General features: G+C 40.3%; 1 long non-coding RNA gene across 1 annotated transcript in view; it reads right to left on the bottom strand.

The window, feature by feature from the left end:
- Positions 1-23,570, bottom strand: part of LOC147625257 (uncharacterized) — a 176,108-nt gene that overhangs the window by 5,433 nt on the left and 147,105 nt on the right. The gene's annotated exons all lie outside the window — the stretch shown is intronic.

The following is a 23,570-nucleotide window of genomic DNA, read 5'->3' as shown; positions in this document are numbered from 1 at the left end:
TGTCGTCTCCATCCAGTTTGTCTTCAGCAGACAACACGCGAAATACATCATTGCTGTTATCAGCCATGGCTAGTGACTGAAACTGATGCAAAAGCTGCCGGTAATGAAGCAAAGACTGAACAGAAAACAACTCGTGCTATGTAGCACGGTCCACAATAGAATACGTATGCCTGTTTTGCAGAAAACTGCACTGTTAAAATTTTTGCAGAAAATGACGAAAACACCTGTGCAGAACTTGCAATGCAAAAACGGAGCCCGAAACGACCTCAGATGCGATTTATGAGAACGCAAATCCTACAGGCTTATTTGCAGAGTATAGATACCTGCAAGCGATCGTGAAAGCTCACCTCAATCGGAGAACGTGAGTCGGAGGGTGCCGGCGGCATAGCCTTGGGAGCCGATGCCTGCTCTGATACCAATTGTTGGAATTAGGGTTGCAAGAAAGCACACAAAGCTTGGAGAAGAAGCAGCAAGAATGCACACAATACAAAGTATTAGATTGTGTCAATGTACAAAAGATAAGTTAGCCCTAGAATGATGGGCATATATACAAGCCGGGAAAAAAAACCTCCTAAAGAGGAAAAAAGTACCCCGATGGTCCTAAGTGTGTTCACACACATCACTGCCTATATATATGGCAACAATATGTTCCTTGTAAGTGTAAGTTGGGACATAAAAAACATTTTACTCATCAAATATCACATTATGAGAAACATACAACCCTCTTTTAAAGGATCAATGCATTTATATCCTTTAGATTCATGCACAAACATGTAATGCAAACACACTTCACTGCTCGTGGATGCAACTTAGTCCTTTTATCCTTTGGATTATGAACATAACCAAAGCATCCAAGAATTATACCACAACATGATGATATTTCATGTACCACTTATTACAAATATTCATACCACAAAATGAGTGATATTTGTATAAAATTTGTGATAGAGTGGGCAACCATATGCTATCCAAAATTGCACATAAGGAGGCATCTCGTAGCTCCATATCAACGGCAACAACACTCCCATGTTTAGTGGAATATTGGCCTGATTTTGTTCACACTTTTGGCCAATACTTGGCCACAAAATGTTGGCTAAGATAAAGTAAGGATCTCTATTTTTTCTAGACAAAATCTCAACAAGCTAAGGTAGTGGTAGAGAGAGAAGAAAAGATCAAAGAGCTCGTCAAGCCTCTAAAAGAATATCTAAGGCAAGTGCTCAAGTGTGTGTGTGTGTGTGTGTGTGTGTGTGTGTTTGAGATATTAAGAGAGAGCGAGAGAGAGAGGTGAGTTGTGTGTGTGTGTGTGTGAGAGAGAGAGAGAGAGAGAGTTTGACAGAGAGAATGAATGACATGATCATAAAATGATTAATCACAAGAACATTGCAAAGAAAAATTAAAAGAATAATAAAAAAGAAAATATTTTTGGTAAAAATAAAAATTTTAAATTTTAAATTTTTAATAAACACTAACCCTAACCCTAATACAAATGGTAACATAAATGATATTTGGTAATCGTTCATTTAAGACCTCCTAACAAGTGATTCTCTCTCTCTCTCTCTCTCTCTCTCTCTCACACACACACACACACACACACACACACACACACATACACATGTTAATAATCCTAAAATGGGATTGACCATGGTGATAGACAATGATTAAGTAACATAATTAGGGTGGATTAAACCACACTAAGAACTCAATAAGAGAGAGAGAAATTGCACACTCAACACAAGTTCTATTGCAGTATCTCAAGTGAACCATACAATGATATAGACTTTCTAGCCTTATCCCACTTTACACATCATCATCCATGTGGCAACTCCTTTTCCACTTCTTTTGGTCAACACTCACACACCATACATGTGGCATTCTTATCTTACCACAATATCTTGAACCTCTAGGGTGCGTTCACACACTCAACCAAATAACCTATTCATTTTACATGACACATTTCAGTACCCCTCTTAAATGTAAACTTGGGTGTGTGCATATAATCTCTCCAATCAATTTGATCAACTCACTTACCCCATCAATTTTTCATTGCCAATCTCGACACTCCCCCTCAATGCAAATTGGAGTGTTCAACAAGTGTGTGTGCATGTGCCTAGCCAATCTAGACACGAAATCCATTTTGAGCTAACTCTCTCACAGCAGAACCACTGAGTCCTATTTGAACATAGAAGTTCGGGTGGGAACCAACCCATGCCCATGCACCTCACACGTGCATCGCTCATGCACACATCACGCGACAACCATTTCGAGCTTCTAAGTGAGCTCGGGTAGGACAACCCTCGTACCAATGTGCGTGATTACAAAATATTCTCGTTTTGAGCACATAGGCTCGAGTACGGTTACCCTCATAAATCTTGGTGAGATGATTTTACAAACCTTTTTATGCGCTATGCAAGGGTAGGGAACCCGTCTCAAAAAAAAAATCAACATCCACCGCTCTTGCCCCCCAAAGACAAAATACCGTCCAATATTTCAAGCCGAATTAAACCTTTGTATGCATGACTTATTTTTTTGCTTTTGTCTACATCCGGGGGCCCATGTGTGTGAATGGGGGCTTAATGAGGGAAATTTTTAGCCTTAGGTTTGAACCTTATCTTTTATCTTATCCATGTTTTTTTAAAATTAAAAACATGTGAACCTTTCACTTTCACTGCTGCTAGCGATGGCGGCTTCTACCGCTCCTTTGCTCAGCTAGGCTCCTCTCAAGATTCTTCTCTGCTCCACCTCTTATTACCATGACATGTTGCTCATTTGGCTACTATGTAGCACACATATCCTTTGCTTATCTGCTTCTCTGCCATCTAGATTCTCTTCCGCTCACCATACGGATCTCCACTTGGACGGAATGTTCACCTTGAGTCCATCGCTGGAGAAGGTCACGAACCCTGTGTCTTTCTTGGCATCTCCAAAGATGTTTGTTGCTTCCCCGTCGGCTGTCTTGGCTGGAGAGATAGGAGCTGAGACGGCAACGATAGCAAGGGAGATGGCAATGCGGCGAGAGACTGCTAGGGCAATAGCGGCGTCTCTACCCTCCATGGATTTCTATGCGCGGCAAGCCAAGGTTATGTTGGGTTTAGTAGTAGCAGAGGGTCTCACCAAATTCAAGGTAGAGCCCGCAAGCGAAGATGAACGGGCAACAACCAAGTTAGCGAAGGAAAGAGCTGCAGAGGTGGATGCAATGGAGGCGGCCATTTTCAACACCCTTTTTCTTGCTAGATTCGTCCTTTGCTTCTCTTCCTCCTGTTTGCCTTGTATAGGCCTTTAGTGCTCTCGCTGCCTGCTACTACTAGCTTTCGCTTCCATTGGTACAAACTAGAGATGCAGGTGTAAATGTCCAGGGCCAGTTGCACTTACCAACTTGTAGTTCTCTTGTAGCTTTTGTTGTTGCTCCAATTCTCTATCTTGTTGTTCCTTTGCAATGACACCTATCTTGGTTTCCATGGCCACTACACATGGCTATAATGAGCTCCCAAGCGAGCTCCTCTCTTTGCCTCATCCATTTAACTTCCCTCTTGAGGTTTAACATAGCCATTATCATGACTTCCATGAGCTTCCAAATAAGCTCCATAACCTTGCATGCTTTCTTTGCATGAAAAAAAAGGCATCTTCAAAGGGTGCTCTTCCTAGGTTTCTCACAAGAAACCATTGAGGTGCCAAATATGTGTGAAAGCTCTCATGGCTTCCACCCAAACATGCCCATCTTCTATGAGCATTTCACCACACATCGTCTTCTTGATGCACACACATGAACTCCCCCTTGAGTTATCATTTTGCTTGCCACCATTTGACAAGCACACACCTCCACACAAGATTCATGGGATACACAAATCCCATACATAGAAACCCTTCACAAACATGAACATTCTTTCATGATCAAACACCAAATTAGAAATAAAATCACCAAAATACCTTCACAAATCTCCTTGGCAACTTTTCCTTGATGACAATGAAGACTGCATAGCCTTCATACTTGCTGAAATCTACATTTTCAGTTTCTTTGGGTAACAGCAGAAAATCCAAATCTCCATGGGCATAATCTCTTTAAATGCAATACTACTGACAATGAGTGTGCTAATTTTTTCCATAATAAATTAAAAATAATGCTTAATCAAATAAACACATAACCAAGAAATCTATACATAAATATTCACCATGACCAAGAGCCCACCCAAGCTCTGATACCATGTTAACAATCCTAAAATGGGATTGATCATGGTGATAGACAATGATTAAGCAATATAATTAGGGTGGATTAAACCACACTAAGAACTCCAATAAGAGAGAGAGAGAGAGAGATTACACACTCAACACAAGTTCTATTGTACTATCTCAAGTGAACCATACAATGATATAGGCTTTCTAGACTTATCTCACTTTACACATCATCATCCATGTGGCAACTCCTTTTTCACTTCTTTTGGTCAACACTCACACACCATACATGTGGCATTCTTATCTTACCACAATATCTTGTACCTCTAGGGTGCATTCACACACTCAACCAAATAACCCATTCATTTTACATTGCACATTTCAACATCACACACACGCATACACACAAACACACACACACACACATTTCTCTCTTTATCTCTATTATGGAGGCCAAGCTTATTTTTCCCAATAATGAAACAAGTGATATGAGGGTGCCTTTGAGCAATGGCAAAGGCTTTGTGACCAAGGATTTTCTTATTCAAAAATATTGACCATCACAGTTCAAGGGTTTAGAGGCGATCACAATCACAACAGATAAAGAGACACGTGTTGCCCTTGTTCCACTATAAGATATAGATGGTAAGGACCTCTACCTCCTTGTTATGACCTCATATCTTTTACATATGAGGTATGTGTAAGCTCAAAATCCAATACATCAATTGGTATCTCTAATTATGTGAATATTGAAAGTTCAACAAATTCTGATGATAGTCTACTACTTCAGAAGATATCTGTATTAGATGCAGTGCCTCTATACACCCAATTACCCAACCATGAAGTACTTTCACCCTTGAAACCAAAAAGCACTATAGAGTTCTTGTTGAACATGAGGAAGGAGAACACTTTGAAAAAGCTAGTGAGACATATACCATAGGTGTTTTAAGTGAATGAGCTTCCTAGATTCTATGATGGGGATGTAATATTTGAGTTTCCTACCACCATGGATTATGGAGCGATCATGAGTATGATGGTCACATGTGGACAAAGGCAGCTACATTGAATGTCACATGTGGACAAAGGCAACTTAGCTACATTGAATGTCAACTTTCCAGGGGTGTGTAGGATAAGCCATTGCATTAATGAAATGCATTGTTTACACACGACATGCCCTTACCAGTATTTGAACAAGGGCTTCCCTAATGATATTAGTTTCAAAGGGTGCATAAAGAAAACTTGTACAGTATGTGTCCTAGCCATTAACGATGGAAAGCTCAATTGTCACTATTGCAAAAAGCCAGCTACTTGCAAGGCATCTTGTGCGTGTTATGTGTACTATGTCATGCCTACTAGTGATGATAGACTAGCACGACTTCTAATACACACACCAAAATTCATTCACATGGTGTCCAAGTCGGAACATCAAAGGCATTGCTTGATAAGACTAAAGTAATGGTTCAAAGAGAAATTAAAGTTGATGCAGGTGCTAGTCCAAGGAAGGTGCAGATGTGTGTTGCTAAGGAGTTGGTGCTAACTACATTAGTCCGAGAAGGAGATAAAGAACATGAGATTGGAAATAAAGAATTCAATAATGTGCTGGAAGAGCTTGGCCCACCAGTTGAGAACAAGTGGTGAGTTAAATTAGAGAAGCATTTATTAAGGCCATAAATACAAAGTAAGTTTCGAAGGTCAGTAGCTCACACACACCAAGGACCACCTAAGTCATCATTTGGCTATGATGACTTGCTATGTTTGAAGAGAGATTGCAATTATGACTTCTTCCATGGAAGCCAATTTCTAGGTTAAGGCAATGAAACTAAATGTTGTTTTGTTTTCAATATGTCTACTAAAGGACCAGCCTCAAGTGTTAAACTCGTCAATAGGATGAGGCGTTCAGGGGATGGTAATCTAAGAAGATCTTAGATCCAATTTGACCACACTAAATGCATCATGGATTGAGTATTAATGGCTTGTCACATTTATGATCCAATGTAGTAACAATGGCTTGTCGTTAGTAATAATGGCTTTTGAAGAAGATAGTTCTTTGTTATTATCTCTTTTAGCATATTGACTTTTAGTTGCAGCCTACAGGAGCTTCTAACTATTGCAACTAGCTAGATGAAAGAGGAGGCAAGACTTCCCAAAAATTGTTTTGGGAGTGCATAAATAATGTCATGGTGACACATGGATTTGAAAAGGGAGACCTCTTTGGTTTCATGGTAAATAAAGCCCAAGAAAATTGGAATGTCATTAGAGAAGTCTAAAATGAAGACAAGAAATGAAAGGTCGGGAAATGCTCATGTTTATTCCACTAGGCACACAAAGCCTAAATATATATACCACAAAGTATATTATAAAGACCTTCCAAGGCATGCGTAAGAGAATGTGCGGGAAGTGGCAGACTGAGTCAACAAAAAAGGTTGCACTAGCTCAAGGGTGACTTATTCGATAATGGTGGTGTGTGGAAATGTAAGAGATTGAGATATACCTACCATGGATCTTTGGCAGAGTTGGTGGGAAGTGGGCATCGCACATTGGGGCCATGTAATGATTTTGGTATGTATAAGAACCATTATCTTAAAAAATTGTATCTTTAATGATGTTTCTAATATGTCTCTAACTATTGCAGAGGTGGAGAAGAGCAGTGATCAGTCATGTACACCATGAATAAACTTGTCAAAGTCTAAACATGGAAGCTGGTTAGCCGAGGAGGGTTTCAAATAAAAAATAACACTCCACAATGCATGTGTATTAAACATGGCTAATGCTTTATCACAGAGTGCAAAGAAAAATTCATACATGATCGGGCAAGCATATCGGAGTAGGTCCAAGTCGTGAAAAGCTAATTGAGAGGGCAAATGTGCATACTCCAAGCCCAGCACAAGTTGTTAGGATAGTAAAGAGTACCACTTCAGGTACACCCATGTACAAGGCCCCAACTCCTTTGGCAGCTGATCTGAAATCAGCCTGACACAAGAGACAAAAATGTAATGTAATTGATGTGGATGATGATGCTAGTCATAGCCCTGAGTACAACATGCACGTGAGATATAGGAATTCTATTGTACATCGCAAGAAAATACAATGCATGGATAAAGATGTGCACACAAGAAATGAATCAAGTGACAAAATCATACACAAAACATTTTAGACAATTAGGAGAACTCCAAAGAGTAGTAGAGTAAAGTGTTTGAGTTATATAGGTAGTAGTAAGTGTGGTTGCATGATTGTAGGATGTGCAAAAGGAGTACCTACACAAAACATTTTAGACAATTAGGAGAACTCCAAAGAGTAGTAGAGTAAAGTGTTTGAGTTATATAGGTAGTAGTAAGTGTGGTTGCATGATTGTAGGATGTGCAAAAGGAGTACCTACACCATCATTTTTTTCAACAAGGTCACATGCTACTGGGAAGACTAGTCAAATGATGTGGTTTTGCAACAATGACATCATGCATACATGGGTTGTGGAAAAGGAAATTTACCATCCCCTACACAATGAGCCTACTACATGGCCAGTGTGGCTGAAGGCACAAATCTGACAGTTGAGGAGGTTAATGCATTGGTGTGCTTGCAGGCTATAACTTATAGAGTAAGCACTTGGGAAGGTAGTAATAAACTCCATTGAGTCCAAGTCAACCAGAAGTGCCTAGAGAAGAGACAAACACATTCAAAAATGATATGTCTCGAGATGGACATCGCACAAGATATAGAACAAACATTTCATAAGAAGCTACAAAAAGGATCAAGAAAGAACTAGATATTAATGCACAAGATATAGAACAAACATTTCATAAGAAGCTACAAAAAGGATCAAGAAAGAACTAGATATTAATGCACAAGTTACACAAGTGTAGGTGTTTCAATCTTCCAAATATGAGGCTTTCATCATTGAGACTTTTGGAGAAGGTTCTCATGCGAGAAGTTTCGATGTGCATATCAAAATGCATCCATCATGCTCATGTTCAGATTTTTGGGAGGGTCAACCAGCAAAAACCCTACTTAGCATGCAAGCACTTACACTTTGTGTACATGAGAGGCATGGGATTGAGCCAAAATCAAAATATGTTTATTCACCAACCAATTTTGACAGAAAGGGAGTTAACCAAATGTCTTTGCAGAGAATGAACTTACCCTGAATTGGGAAGATTTCAAGGAAACAATATCTTTGTATGATGGTGTTGTTATTAACCTTGCAAGTTCCCTCTTGTGAAGCACTCAGAAGCATTATTCATGGAAGATAAATATCATGAAGCTAGTCCTACCATGTCGAGGCTAGTAGAGAAGGCTAAGTTAGCTAAAGCTCGAAGTCCCCAATGACAACTTCCAACAAATAAGTGCGAGAGGTAGGCCATAAGGCCAATGCATGAGCAACCTAATTATTTAGGTGATAAAGCTCCAAGTCCCTAGTGACAACATAGAAATAGGTGGGAGGAAGTTTTGTTGGAACACCAATGTATGAGCAACCTAATAATTTAGGTAATAACATCATAGTCACTAGGAGAAGAAGGCCATATGTGGTCAAGACTCATCATATCACTCAAAGGAACAACCAACATAAGAAAAGAGGTAAGAGGTTAAACTTTCCACCATCTGCTCTAGCTCCTCATCAAAGCAATGTACATACGGAAGTAACAAGTGCGTCACAACAAGAGCTATCATAAGTAGTCGAGAGTGATCTCCATGACTCGATATTCTCCACTAAGTGGTAAAGTCACTTGTTGTTAAGTGTGGTTAGGTGGCCAGGGCAAGTATAAGAAGAGAATTAAAAAATATGGATGTGGTGTATTTTCTCCTTCTTTATATGAAACAAGAGAGTAGTTTAGTGGTCCTCAATGCTATCAATTCATGTGGTTCTATAATGCTAGTGTGGATCTACATTTTGTTAAAAACCATGAACATATATTACCAATACATACACGAAGAACAACATGAAAGCTTGAAACAAATATGAGAGAGAGAGAGAGAAGCATTGGGACAATCACCCCCAATTGAGTGCCAAACTGGTCCCCTCATTTGAGTATTTATGATCTTTACTATGATAAATTTGGCAAAAAGCCAATTTGCAATGCTTTTAACATACTTAGGGATTATGCACCTATTAAGAGAGTGTTCCCAAACAAAGTTTCTACATATATGTTATTACAAATAACACGTTATAAATCATGCACGACGAAATAGGAAATACATTGTAAAAAAAAATTTGTGACAATATTCAAAAAATAAAATTTCTGCCTCTTGCAACAATCTTCCCTTATTGAATTGCAAATGTCCATAATTGCATATTAAATGAATTTGAAAGATATTCATTTCTACATTCAATACGAAATACAAACTAGAAAATACATGATTAAATATGAAATATATATATATCTATTAAACCTTAATCCAAATTCTAGGAAATTTTATTCCTACTATGACAATGCATTGCCATTCATTTGCATTAAAATGATCGGGAAAATGATCGGGAATTAGAAAGGCATCCCGATACTAATCATGTGACCACATAAGTTTATGTAACCAAATGATCTCATTAAATATTCCAAATAAAACCATTATCCAAATTATCCGTCTTTGTATCATTTGTTGAGGTGGAACAGCAATTGATCATAATTTTGTTACTGATCAAAAATAAAATATCCAATATCATCAAAAAATAAGATTAAAGATTACGTTCGAAGATAGATCTTTTGCAACTCGTGCATACGTGTGCGACTCGAGACGACGACACGTACGTTCCGATAATAAAAATAAATAGGGATTTCCTTCTGGTGGGCACCATGTCTTGGGCGTCTGCCTCTCCTGTCTCTTCGTCTGCTCCTTCATGTCTGTTCGCATTCTCTCTCTCCGTTTCACAAACACCAGTGCGCTCGCTCTTCATGGTATATAACTGTTTCCTTTATCGGCGTCGTCTTCCATCTAGTGGTGGGTGACTCAATGCTTTGCCTCCATACCATTCTCCTCGTCGTCAAGGCGGCTATCTAAGTCAGCCTTTTTAGCTATCTATGACACAACTCAATTTTTCAACAACAAGGCTTTGCTTCAAGGGAACCAACAATCAAGCTTTTCATGATTTCAACCATATCCAAGGTCCCAAGGCCAGCATCCTTCTTCCTTTTCAAGCAATCATTCTCAGTCTTATGGACAAGCATCCCCAAGTTTTCAAAGCTATTACCCATTTCAACATTCTTCAAGGCATTACTTTCCAAGCTTTTATCATAAACACAACAAGGCATTTCTTTCCAACCTCCATCCCCATCCAAAGGATTCCAAGCAAGAGGAGGTTTAAGCTACATCCACTGGCCTTATCATCCTCAACAATAAGCTTCTCAAAGGTACTATCATTCACCTCTATCAGAGTCGGACAAAATTTTGTGAGCTGGAGGATGTCAAATAGGGTCAAGTTGAGGTCAACTAATGTTAGATAAGGGATTGTAGTGCTGAATCATTGTGGGATGTAAGGTGTTTGAGGGTTTGTAAGTGTTAAAGGACACTAAAGTGGAAAGGTCTGAAGTCAGCTGAGTTAGGGATGAATCAGACAGGAGTCGGTATAGGCAGTCAGTGAAGGAGTGTTGACCCCTCCTTTGAGTCCTCCTCCACTAACCCCTCTTCCTCTAACCCCTCCTCTGAGTCCTTCCCTCTTCTTCTGTCTCCTCTAACTCCCCTCCTTTGAGTTTTTGTATCAGAGGACACATAAGTGGGAAGATTTGAAGTCAGCTGAGTTAGGGTTGAATCAGACAGGGGTCAATAGGCAGTCTGTAGAGGGATGTTGACATGATTAGCAACATTTTGGAGCAAGAGATTTGAGGGTTGTTGATTCTAGAGGCAAATCTGGGAGTCTAGAGGACTAGAAGCTACTAGAAAGTCCGTAGGAATAAGAAGGGATAAGGTAGGTGGTCAGAAAGAAGGGATAAGGTAGGATCTAATTGGATTTTTGGTTGAGGTTTTCGTAAAGTCAGCTCAAGCCTTGTTGCAACAGTTTGAGTCATGTTGTTTGCAAGTCATCTTTTAGTGGAGTTTTTAGGAAAGAAGGATGATGATGTGGATCACTTTCTTAGAAGGCTGGTTCTAGCTACATATAAGGATACTGATTAGGATAGGTTGAGATTGCTGGATTTGTTAACAACATTTATAGCTCTTGAGCTGTCAAGGTGCTGCCAAAAGTTTTTCCCGCGCACTTTAAAAATCAACCAAGCTTTTTATACTGCCTTCTAGCATTGTAGCAGAGGTATACATGATCTCCACATCCCAAGTGAAACCTTCATCATTGCTTACATGATTGAATTCTCTTTTTCTCATTTACTTTTATCTACTTATGTGATTGAATTCTCCTTTTCACCATTTACTTTTACTCACTTACATCTACTAATGTAATTGATAGTCTTTGGCTAAATCAACCCCTTGAGTTTTAGCCAAATACACACAAATAAGAAACATGCTCTCCCTTTGTCCACAAAAATATTACAAGATCAATTTCTCAATAATCAACTTTAATAAACTAGTTATCTAAGGTCAAATTTAAACTATGGCATGTTTTTTCCACAAGAATTTGAAGTGGAGCTTACCATTTACCTTTAACAAATTTTAGGCAATAAATATGATGTCAATGAGCTCATCTTTATCAAACTTTATTATAAATATCTTGTGATCTAGTTGCATTAGTAGATTATTATATAATATCCACGAGGCGGTCAATCTTCAAGAGATGTTCATATCACATGCGTTCAAGCCCTATATATAAATCCCCTTTTTACTTCTTCTTTTTTGTTTTTAAAGGAACCCCTATTGTATACAAACTCCTTTTTATAAAAGGGTCTAATGTATGTATACATGCATCCTTTGATATGTTTTCATTGCAATTTCACTCACCCATTTCCATATTAGATTGTGGATCTTTAAATAGCCAAGATTCAAATAGACTCTTCATCTTCCTCCTTCGAGAAAACCTTACTCTTCCAAGAAAACCTCCATCTTCAAGATTCATGATCTAAGCCACCTATATGAATCCTCAATCATCTCCACCTCCCATGTGAAACTTTCTTCATTGCTTACATCATTAAATTCACCTTTTTATCTATTTACTTTTATGCACTTACATGCAACCTTTGATGTGTGATAAAACACACATAAATACAAATCCATCCACAAAAAGATTACGAGATTCTAGATCCTTTACAAATTGCCACATAGGGAGTTGGTTTGGGGCCTTCACTTCCTCCTCAATGACCTTGACCTACCATCTTAGCTATAAGAATCTTTTGATCATTGCATTTTGGCCATTGTGCTTATGCATGAGATTCTTAATAACACCTACCCTAGGTGATGCTTGGTGATATAAACTAGTAGGACTAGGCATGGTCAAGAGAGGAGATGGTTTGAGAAAGTTTGGTACACAAATAGAGGATATGAAGGTTGATTATGGCCACCGTTCAAGATAACACTTAAGATGCAGACATGATAGCGTTGATGGCCTTAGTGGGAACTTTGAAGAGTATAAATAGCAAGTTTGTCATGTGCAAGACATGCACATGCATATCTCAGAGCTAGTCTTAAAGAGGCAACAAGATAAAGATTACCTAGAACCAGAATTTTGGAGCATATATTATTGTTTTGGTAGGAGATTATTCTGATGGAGGAGGTGGTGTAGCTGTCACCCAACATAAGAAAGACTAAGGAAACCTGTTGGCTACATATAACGTGGATTTTGGACTTGGACTTGGCCGACCAACAGTAGTCGTCCAGTCCCCATCAATGAATTTCTAGCATATTTAAGGCATTGTTGCTCAACGATTTAGTTCATTCAGCCTTGTCTTGGCTGAGTCATAGAACTAGGCATAGATTAGGTAGTTTAACCTTTTCATTGCAGGAAGCCAAGGGCTACAGATTTGATGTACCTTTTTGTACTATATGATATACTGAATTCCCAGCTATCTCTCTCTCTCTCTCTCTTTTTCTTGAATTTTTGCATCAGCATGTTCCAGGGTGTGTTTAGGGTTGAAAGAAGACTCCCAGAGCTTCTGCGTGTGACATTAGTATCAGAGCTTCAGGCTTGTTCTAGTATATTGTTGTTGCCCATGTCCCACCCACCCTTACTGGCATCGTGCATGGATGAAACCATCGACTGTGTCTTGATCTTGTGGTGGTGTGGGAATCAGGCAACTTTGTCTTAGCATCAGGCTTAGTAAGGCTAAACACTAATTCAGTCCCAGATGAAGGTGCGCAAGTCCAAGGTACAGGAAAGTGCACAGGGTCAAGGCCCAAGGCAAGGAACACAAGACATGGAAGAATTCCCAGGAGGTTGGTTGGTGGTGTTCCACAAAGCCCAAGGGGATGGCAATCCTATGAGTTGGGTGCCACTTGGGGCACACTAGGAAAGGCTTTCAAGCAACGGTTCCAAGAGAGGATGATCCTCCAAGGAGTGGAGTGAGAGTGCCAAACTCAATAGTCAGGAAAGAAGACTAGAAACAGTGTTCAAGGACAGGGCAGGAACGAAAGGTGGACTGGATGGAATAGATTCATAGATCTTCATCAATGCTAGAGTGGATTTGGAGACAAGTCTGGGTGTTCGGTGAAAAGGTTGCCAGAGAAGGAAGGATGACAGGGGGGGCTCCGAGAATAGAGAATGGGATGATGACGGTCATCCAAGAATACATATTGGAATCTTGTCATCAATTTTAGCAGAGGGGGACATGCACATGTATATCTCAGAGATAGTTTTGAAGAGGTAACAAGATAAAGATTGACTAGAACCAGAATTTTGGAGCATATATTGTTGTTTTGGCAGGAGATTATTATGATGGAGGAGGTGTTGTAGTAGCTGTCAGCCAGCATAAGAAAGACTAAGGAAACCTGTTGGCTGCATATCACATGGATTTTGGACCTCGACCTAGCCAACTAGCAGCAGTTAGCCAGTCCATCAATGAATTTACAGCCTATTTAAGGCACGGTTGCTCAGTGATTTAGTTCATTTAGCCTTGTCTAGCTGAGTCATAGAACTAGGCATAGATTAGGTAGTTTAACCTTTTCATTGCAGGTAGCCAAGGGCTGTAGATCTAATGTACCTTTTTGTACTATATGATATACTGAATTCTCAGTTCTCTCTCTCTCTTCTGCTTTCGTTTTTCCATCAGCATGTTCCAAGGTGTGTTTAGGGATGAAAGAATACTCTCAGAGCTTCTGTGTGTGACAAACTCTTTTCTTGATTTATGTCGAAGAGAATATTACAAGATTACATAATTGCCTAGGCATGCCCAAAAATTAAACAACACTATTGGCCATGGTGCCAATGATGCGGGCTGCTTCCCAACACTATTGGCTATGCAAGTTGTCATGATGAGCACTGCTGCTTGAGGTTGATATGCCTGACACGAGAGAAGTTTGAGGTAATGCAGGCGAATCACAGAGATTGAGCAAAATTGTTTGCGCAGGCAAACATACATTTTGCTAATCGATGCTTGGGGTGATGCATGCGAACCCAAACCGCATGAGTAACCATTACTCAAATGCTTGTGATGTAGAAAAGACTTCAACAGGCAACAAAACCTAATCACAAATATAACCAGAGTCACTAGACATTACCATGCCAAAAAATTAAAACCAATGATTGAATCAAAGTAGAGAGTAGATGTAAAAGTTGAGTTACCAATGGACCTAAAGCAAGTAGTTCTCGTATCTTGTGAATTACATACGCTCGAGCTTCACAACCCGTGTGATGAGGGGTGGACTGACCTAGCTTTTGGACTTTATCTGGTGTACTATCCATGGCTCCAGGTGCAATTGGGTTTTTCATACATGCTGCAATTGTTATGTCCACTACAATTGAATAGTGGGTTGTGAATGTGGGTGTGTTTGGTGATGTGCCAACAAAGGGCTGATAAAAGCATTTAAGGATAGGCATTGATCCATTTTCGAGGTCGATGTTTTGACACCACTCATATATTCTTAGCATCGCAAGAAGTTTGCATCGATGAGGGTTCCTTCCCAACACAATTGGCCATACGCAAACTTCTTGCAATGCTAAGAATATATGAGTGGTGTCAAAACATCGACATCCTCGAAAATGGATCGATACATGTCCTTAAATGCTTATGTCAGCCCTTTTTGGCACATCACCAAACACACCCACATTCACAACCCACTGTTCAATTGCGGTGAACATAACTATTGCAGCAGGTATTAACAACCCAATTGCGCTTGGAGCCATGGACATTACACCAGATCAAGTCTAAAAGCTAGGTCAGTCCACCCCTCATCACACAGGTCCTGAAGCCCGAGTGTATGTGATTCACAAGATACGAGAACCACCTGCTCTAGCTCCATTGGTAACTTAGCTTTTACATCTACTTTCTACTTTGATTCAATCGTTCATTTTAATTTTCTGGCCTGATAATGTCTAGTGACTCTGGTTATATATGTGATTAGGTTATGTTGCCTACTATTGAAGTATTTTCTTCATCACAAGCATTTGAGTAATGTTTACTTGGGCTGGAATCTACCGACAGCCCTTATGCACTTCAGTCGTCTGCTTCCCTCCATGATCCCACTTGTCCTGCTCCATGTCCACTTCAGATGCTACACGTGAAGCTCCCACATTCTGGTTCTACCTATCTTCTACTGGTTCATGGTCTTTATCTGTTTGCCCCCTTCTGGACTTAGCCTTGAGAAGGTCCATGGCATTGCTTATGCACATGACAAATGGCTTACTAGATAATGAAGCTTATGTCATTGGAAGAAAGATCCTTACAACACCTTGAGCCATTAGTAGTAGCTTTGCTGCTTACAGAGGAATCTTCCCTTGATGCCCTTTTGTTGTTGGAAGCAACGAGGTGGACGCTGAAAGAGAAACATTCTTCCTCTTAAGAGACCCCATGTCTCAGATTGACGGAGGCGATGATGTTGCGCTCTTCCTGCAATGCATCTCTGCCTTTTGTAAAATATGTTATCTGTGTGCAATTCTAATTCCCTATTAGAAAAGCTACACAACTCACATTGATTATATTATATTAAAATCAAAACAAAACAAAAAAACAAAAGCACTATAATCCCATAAAACCCCAAAGCACAGACTCCAATCTGATCCCAACTAATCTTGAAAACCCTCTGTAGGACATCAGTTCTCTGTCTGCCCGATTCAGCAGATACTTAGTTTTAGTCCTGCATGGTTCAGCTGACTCCTCCCTCAGTTAGCTAATCCCACTCTAACTTAGCTAACTCCAGATGTTAGCCTAATGAATCCAAACGTTAGCAACTTGATCCTTATGATTTATACACCCTTTACAATGCTTAATCTATCATTTGTTGACATTGTGTCAGACTTTTAGCTGAACCAATCATCAGATCTCAAGTGACTCTGATTTCATCACTCCAGAATCCTTTGGAGCTCCCAAAGCTTCAAAGCATTTAGATCCCATATAAACAAAACCCTATTGATCTTCTTCTAATACCTACTGACACCTGTTGATGTCCTCGAACCCACTATAAAGTTCCATCTGACTCTGCCTCACTTCCAACTATCAAATCTAACTCTAATTGATCTCTTATTAGCCTCCAACACAAATTGATGAACCCCCAAACCCTCTGACATCTCAACTGACTCCATCTGACTCTCAAACTGACCCTATCTTGTGATGTACAAGTCTTTTAGCCTCTTAGATTTGATTTCTAAAATTTGCGCCTCAGTCTTCAGCCCATAGCTACCTAACCTCTAAAGCCCTCTGGCTATAGCTAGCTAACTCTCCCACATGTATGTAATCTGACGACTTTTAGGTCTACCTGCTCATTCAAATATAGGTCATCTGACTACATATTTTAAGCACCATGACTCCTACAGTGTACAAAACTTCTCTAATCCTAGCTAAAAGAAAATCCTTTTATACTAACCAAAATTAGCCCAACCCAGGCAAGATCTCTTTGACACAAAATGCCTAATTTAAAGGTCAGAGGAGGAGTCAGAGGAGGAGGGGTCAAAGGAGGAGGACTCACAGGAGTGGTCATAGGAGGAGTTAGAGGAGGAGCTATAGGAGGAGTCAACAGAGGATTGGAGGACTTAGAGGAGGGGTCAGAGGAGGAGCTAGGGACGGGGTCAGAGGATTGGAGGACTGAGAGGAGGGGGTCAGAGGATTGGAGGACTGAGAGGAGGGGTCAGAGGATTGGAGGACTCAGAGGAGGGGTTAGAGGAGGCAAAATAGAGAACTCGGAAGAGGAATCAGAGGAGGTAGAACAGAGGAGTCAGAGGAGGGGAGGATTCAGAAGAGGGGTGAGAGGAGGATGGGCTAGTGGAGGAGGACTCAAAGGAGGGTCAAAGGAGGACTCAAAGGAGGGTCAACACTATACTAACTCCTATCTAATTCATCCTTGACTCAGCTGACTTCATACCTTTCCACTTTTGTGTCCTCTGACACTTACAAACCCTCAAACACCTTAGATCCCACAATGATTGAGCACTACAGCCCCTTATCTAACATTAGCTGACCTCTAGCTGACCCTGTCTGACATCCTCCAGCTCACAAAACTCTATCTGACTCTAATAGACTTCGGGCTGTCATATTTGACCCTAAATGGATTTCTCTCAGCTCGATTTCTACCCTTCTACACTTTCAACCGACTTAACCTGACACTCTGTTATTCGGTCCTTTGAAATCCTTGTAGACTATTTATGTGAAGAGTGTATTGAGGTCGGATGTACCTTGTTTTGAGGTGTTCCAGAGTAGTAGTGAATATTTATTTTTGCAATGAATCGCTAGCTAATATGGAGCTGTAAAAAATTTCTTCTATGAGGACTCGGTAGGAATATGAAGGAAAGTGAGAGTTCCATTGTGGTGTTGTTTGTTTGATGGTGTGGCGTTTCACTGAGATATATTTCTAGCTTGGATAGGTCAAGGGTGACAATGAAGCCAAAGAGATGATATTTTTGGATGCTTGCTTAATGGGAAAGTTAAGCTCCACTGGCTTCTTGTATTTAACACATAAAATATATGTTTTGATATCATCATTCACAAATTCGTTTGCTAGATTCTTTTGCACTCACTCAGAGATTCTTCCTACTTGGGCCTCCATATCCTCTTTCATTTCACATGTCGTAATGGAGAGAAGATCTTGCATGCTACATGAAAACAATAGTCATTTAAGAGGTTGTACAATTAGCTTACTCTAACTACCTAAATAATCTACGTTGGTAATTTGCTACCTTGGATCATATACATGACAAGACATGGTCACCCAATCTGCGGGTGTGGTCAAACTGTATCCATGCATGTCGCAGGTTGGTAGAGCCAGTCCGTCGCATTCGATTCACCAAATCCAACCCTGAAGCGAGTGGTGGACATCTCAAAAACATAGCACTTCTCACCTGAGGACCCTTGACCTAGGAACCTTCTTCCGTGGAAGAAGTTGTAAGTGCACTCTCGCTTCAGCTTCAAAATTGCATCCAAGCCAAAGCTCTCCTTTGAAAGACCCTTGTTGGGCTGCAATGACTGACCTCTAAAACCTTAAAAAATAAATTATTCAAATATTACAATTTAGTTATGTAGATTTTAGTAACTCTTTTACACAAACCTAATTTACCAACCAGATTAGCCTACCAGAGCTGTCTTGCACTAGTGGTCCCATCTCCTCTGCAATGTTGATGAACTCTTGTTCCCCAATGAAATGTGAGGAACCACCTTCTTGCACTAGTGCTGCCATTACAATTCCTTTTTCCACACACATTTGTACATTCCTTGCCTCAGCATTATCATCCATCCCTAGCACCCTGGACACCATTTGCCTTATCCTATCAATTAGTGCCTTTGATATGCCTACACATACATTATATTGATGGGTGTCAATGTGTATCATTAATCTCCTCATCGTCTCGTTGGAGGGCATCACATAATAGATGTAGGAATTGCATGTAGCAATGCACATTGCTAGAATTGAGTAGTAATGGCAAAGGAGCTTCCCAGATCCATTGTTGCACTCCTCTCTGATGGTTGGTGCCTTTATCATGCTTCCAGTAAAATGTGATGTATTTGACATCCTATGGTTCTTTAAACATGGGCAAGGTTCATTAACACACTTCAAACTACCTAGGTAATGGCTTCGCGGCTTTGACCACCAGTGGGGATCATACTTATGCTCTTGGAGTCCATTCCTGAGCATGTTCCCATGGTCGGTGGGAACTCAAATGCAGTATCACCATTATATTCTCTAGGAATCTCCACAGCCTTGATAACCTCTTTGACATTTAACAAAATCTTTGTTAATGTGTTTCCCTTCTTCATGTTGAAAAGGTATTCTAAAATGCTCTTACCATGTCCTCTTGCAACATTAGATGAGCCCGATGCATCGATTTTGTTGTTATCTTGAAAGGGGCTTCATAAATCTATCACATTCTTATGATTTGGAAGACCTCTGGGCGGGCTGTCTAAGATGGCTACTATTGGTTGTTGTTGTGAATTTGAGTTCAATGAAGAATCAACTATTTTTGAGTAATTAGCTGTGATAGAGAGTCCTCAAATATGTAGAGCTCCTCCCCCTCATGATTAGAGATTGCCTCGAGAGAGGGATGTGAAACTCTTGGGTCCCAATACTTACTATGGCTTGCAATCCATAAAATGAGTGGGGAGCTACTTGCCCATGTAAAAACTTTGCACTCACCACAACTCATCCATTTTTGAAACTCAGCTCTTTCTTAAAAGATGGGAATGTGATTGTACAACTCATTATATAAAGAGGAGCAAAAATGAAGTACACAAGAACAAAAAAGAATGGCACAATAGAAAGGGAGTACACAAGTACTGAATGGTGATTAACACCCTTAAAAAATTTGGTCGTTTTTTAATTAAACCATTATAATTTAATTATATTTTTAAATTTTTTAAATAATTTTTAAAAATTAAAAATTATATATATATATATATATCTAAAAATTAACATCCGTACATCTCTCTCTCCTCTCTCTCCTTCATCATGGTTTACAAGATGAACATAAAAAAACATAACCATCATTAAGATATAAAAAATTGGACAAATACATTAAAGATGTTGGCACTATGAAGTGGTGTCAACATTATTACTACATCAAAGAAGTTGGCATTATGAAGTAGTGCCAACATTACTACATCAAAGAAGTTGGCATTATGAAGTAGTGCCAGTATTATTACTACATCAAAGAAGTTGGCATTATGAAGTAATGCTAGCATTATTACAAACCTCAGTACTTAGGAAATACACTCATTAGGCTCTACGACGTGCAACCATTGATTGGGCCATATTCCTAATTAATTGCTCATTCTCATCATTGATGACGTTGTATGTACTCTAGTAAGCAATTTCACTTCATACTCTGAGCTCGAACATATCGATCATTGCCCGGTTGTTCTCCTTTGCTTTGATTATTTTCTTCAATTCCAATAATAAACTCCCTAAAATCTCTCTAGCTTGGTACAAGTATGGATTGTTTGAGTCATTCTTGTACATCTCAACAAGCGCCATGTATCCTTGCAAGATGATACACTCCATGGTAAGCTCCTCTAATGATGGCGTGGCCATGGCGCATTAAAAAAACACAAAAGTGGGTGTCTGTACGCTGATGGAGAATAAAGAGAAATTCTACCTTGATTACTCGCAGTGATAGGAGAGGGGGCATTTGGAGAGGGCGATAGAAAGTGGGCGTCTGCAAGATCATGGAGAATAAAGAGAAATTTGGCCTAAATTATTTGCAGTGATAGGAGAGGGGGCGCTTCAAGAGGGTGATAGGAGAGGGGACGCTTGGGAGAGAGGACGCTTAGGAGGAGGGGACGCTTAGGAGGAGGGGGTGCTTGGGAGAGGAGGTGGTGCTTCGAGGAGATGGCACTTGGGCCCTCATCCAGCACATCCGGTGGCATGCAAGCCATGCCACAAGTTTCCTGAATACCACCAGCCATGGCAAGTGGGCTGATGGCATGCATGCCACACAGCCATGCCATGCATGGCTGCCACATAGTGCACGACATGACGCCATGTGCATTGTGCACTACACGTGGTGCCCACATGGACTGCGTGGTGGTGCAGTCCACATGGGCGCCATGTGAACCACCTGTGGTGCCAATCAGTTAGCACCACGTGTGTTTCATAGCCATGTGTGTCACCATAAGTGACACTCGTGGCTCAATGTGGCATGCCACATGGACTAGATAGTCCATGTGGTGTGGCCACCTATAATGCATGAGGTCAGGCATTACACGTGATAGTGCCACGTGGACTAAATAGTCCACATGGTGTGGTCATGTAGACTGTTAGTCCACGTGGCCACACCACGTGGACTTGTTAATGGACTTAATAGTCCATATGGTTAGCCACATGGACTCTAGGTTAACCACATTGACTATTTAGTCCATGTGGCCTTACCACGTGTAATGCCTGTAATAATCGGGCATTACACATGGCCACGCCGCTTGTAATACCTGCACGCGAGCATTACACGTGGCGGCCATGTGCGTGGCAAAGGCCACAAGCCACACGGCTAGCCTGCATGGCCACGCAGGCTACGTGGCTATGGCTATGGCTATGGTTGTGCAACAGCTTGTAAAGCCTTTGGGCTCACAAAAAAGCCCTCAACAGTCACCTTCTCTCTCTCTCTCTCTCTCTCTCTCTCTCACCCTCTCTCTCTCTCTAAGTAAACACTCACCCTCTCTTTCGAGCTCTCTCAACACTTGCCCTCTCTCTCTCTCTCTCAAGTCAACACTTGCCTTCTCTCTCAAGCCCTCTCAACAATCGCCCTCTCTCTCTCTCTCTCTCTCTCTCTCTCTCTCTCTCTCTCTCATCAAACTCGCACCCTCTCTTTCAATGCCCTCAAGTGATCTCAACGGATTCAATGCCCTCAAGTGATCTCAACGGTTTGAATGCCCTCAAGCAGTCTCAACGGTTTCAACACCCTCAAATGGTAGTGGTCCTCACTTGCCCTCAACATCGAAGAGTTCTCAATCATCAAAATTCTCCAGGAGGTAAACTTGTTTTAATTCATATAAATGGCATAATGATTTTTCAAATTTTAGAGATAGTGCATCACATGTAATTTTAGAGATAGTGCATCACATGTAATTGTAATTGGAATAAAAAATTAATGATAATAAAAGACTAATTTAAAATAATTACATCACATCTTAATGATAGAAGATTAATTTAAGAACTATTCTTAAATATGGATGCATATTCAATACAAAATGCGCCCACGCACTCGTTTTCAATCAAAGGGGTTCACCAGATCGCAAGAGGAGATCGCTCTTTCACAAGATCTGGGCATATCACAAGTGGCCACATCAAGAGAGGTTACAACAAACACCTCATAATTACTATTGACTATGGAAGCTAGTTCTTCAACACCCGCCGAAAATCGTGTGGCCACCCAGCAGTAGTGCCACGATTGTAGAAGAAGAGGAGTCTGCGAAAGAGAGTTTTGGCCAAGTGGTTGATCGACACATCTCTACGAATTAGGTGGAAGACCACTTGGTCGACAACCAAAACCGCCTTCCTAGAGTGCCACTTTGTTGCCTCCTTGAAAACCTAGCAAATTACACGAACGAGGATTCTATAGAGGGGTTGATCAGAAGCATCAAGGAGAGCAAATATCAATCCAAAATGGTGACATTCATTGTCTCAGAGGGATTCCCAAGCAAAGCACCCATTCCATTCGATTGTCGAAGTGCAGCCGGCCACGACCTAGCATTGTCAGATGATTTTGACACGATATTAGAGGAGACTAAAGGATGGCAACACATGGTTGGGAAGATGTTTGTTGTTTGGGATGGCAACCATCAACTCAAAGTTTGGCAAGAATGGATGAATACCAATCAAGTCAAAAAAAGAGAGGATTCCCAAGGTGAATTACAGAGTGGTCTAGTTCCTTGAGAGGAAGAGGAGGCAGAGTTCTTGTTGATGCTGCGAATGATCAACAAGTAAGTGCATTTTATAATGTTTTTTGGTTTATGAAATGAACAAACATTAAATGCATGCAAATTTTTTAGGGTCACTACCATTCATGTGCCGAACACAATGGCACATGATATATTTATGATGTAGCATGTGGGTCTTGCCGATCCACAATTGTTGTTGTCAAAGTTTAGTGATGATGATTGTGCATGGGCCAAAAAGTGTTTACTCATCGAGGACCTAACAGATCCAAAGGTTGAAGCTTCCCATGTCACTCTTGTCACGATTAGTTTTCAAGGTGTGTGCGCATTAAAGCATGTTTTGATTTTGAATTATATTTATGTTTTGATTTCAAAGTATGTTTCTTAAATAAATATAAATGCATTGCAATCGGACTTCGATGCCATGTTCAAGATCAGTGGCTTGCTTGAGCGAGGGAGTAGAGAGTACATTATAAATGTAGAAATGTTCGACAAGAACTATAGGGATTCCCTGAAGGATATGGAGACACTTTTCAC

This window comes from Cibotium barometz, chromosome 24, assembly GCF_041138505.1.
Source record: "Cibotium barometz isolate CiBa-2024 chromosome 24, ASM4113850v1, whole genome shotgun sequence".
In the NCBI taxonomy this organism is placed as follows: domain Eukaryota; kingdom Viridiplantae; phylum Streptophyta; class Polypodiopsida; order Cyatheales; family Cibotiaceae; genus Cibotium; species Cibotium barometz.
This window is presented reverse-complemented; position numbering and strand designations above follow the sequence as displayed.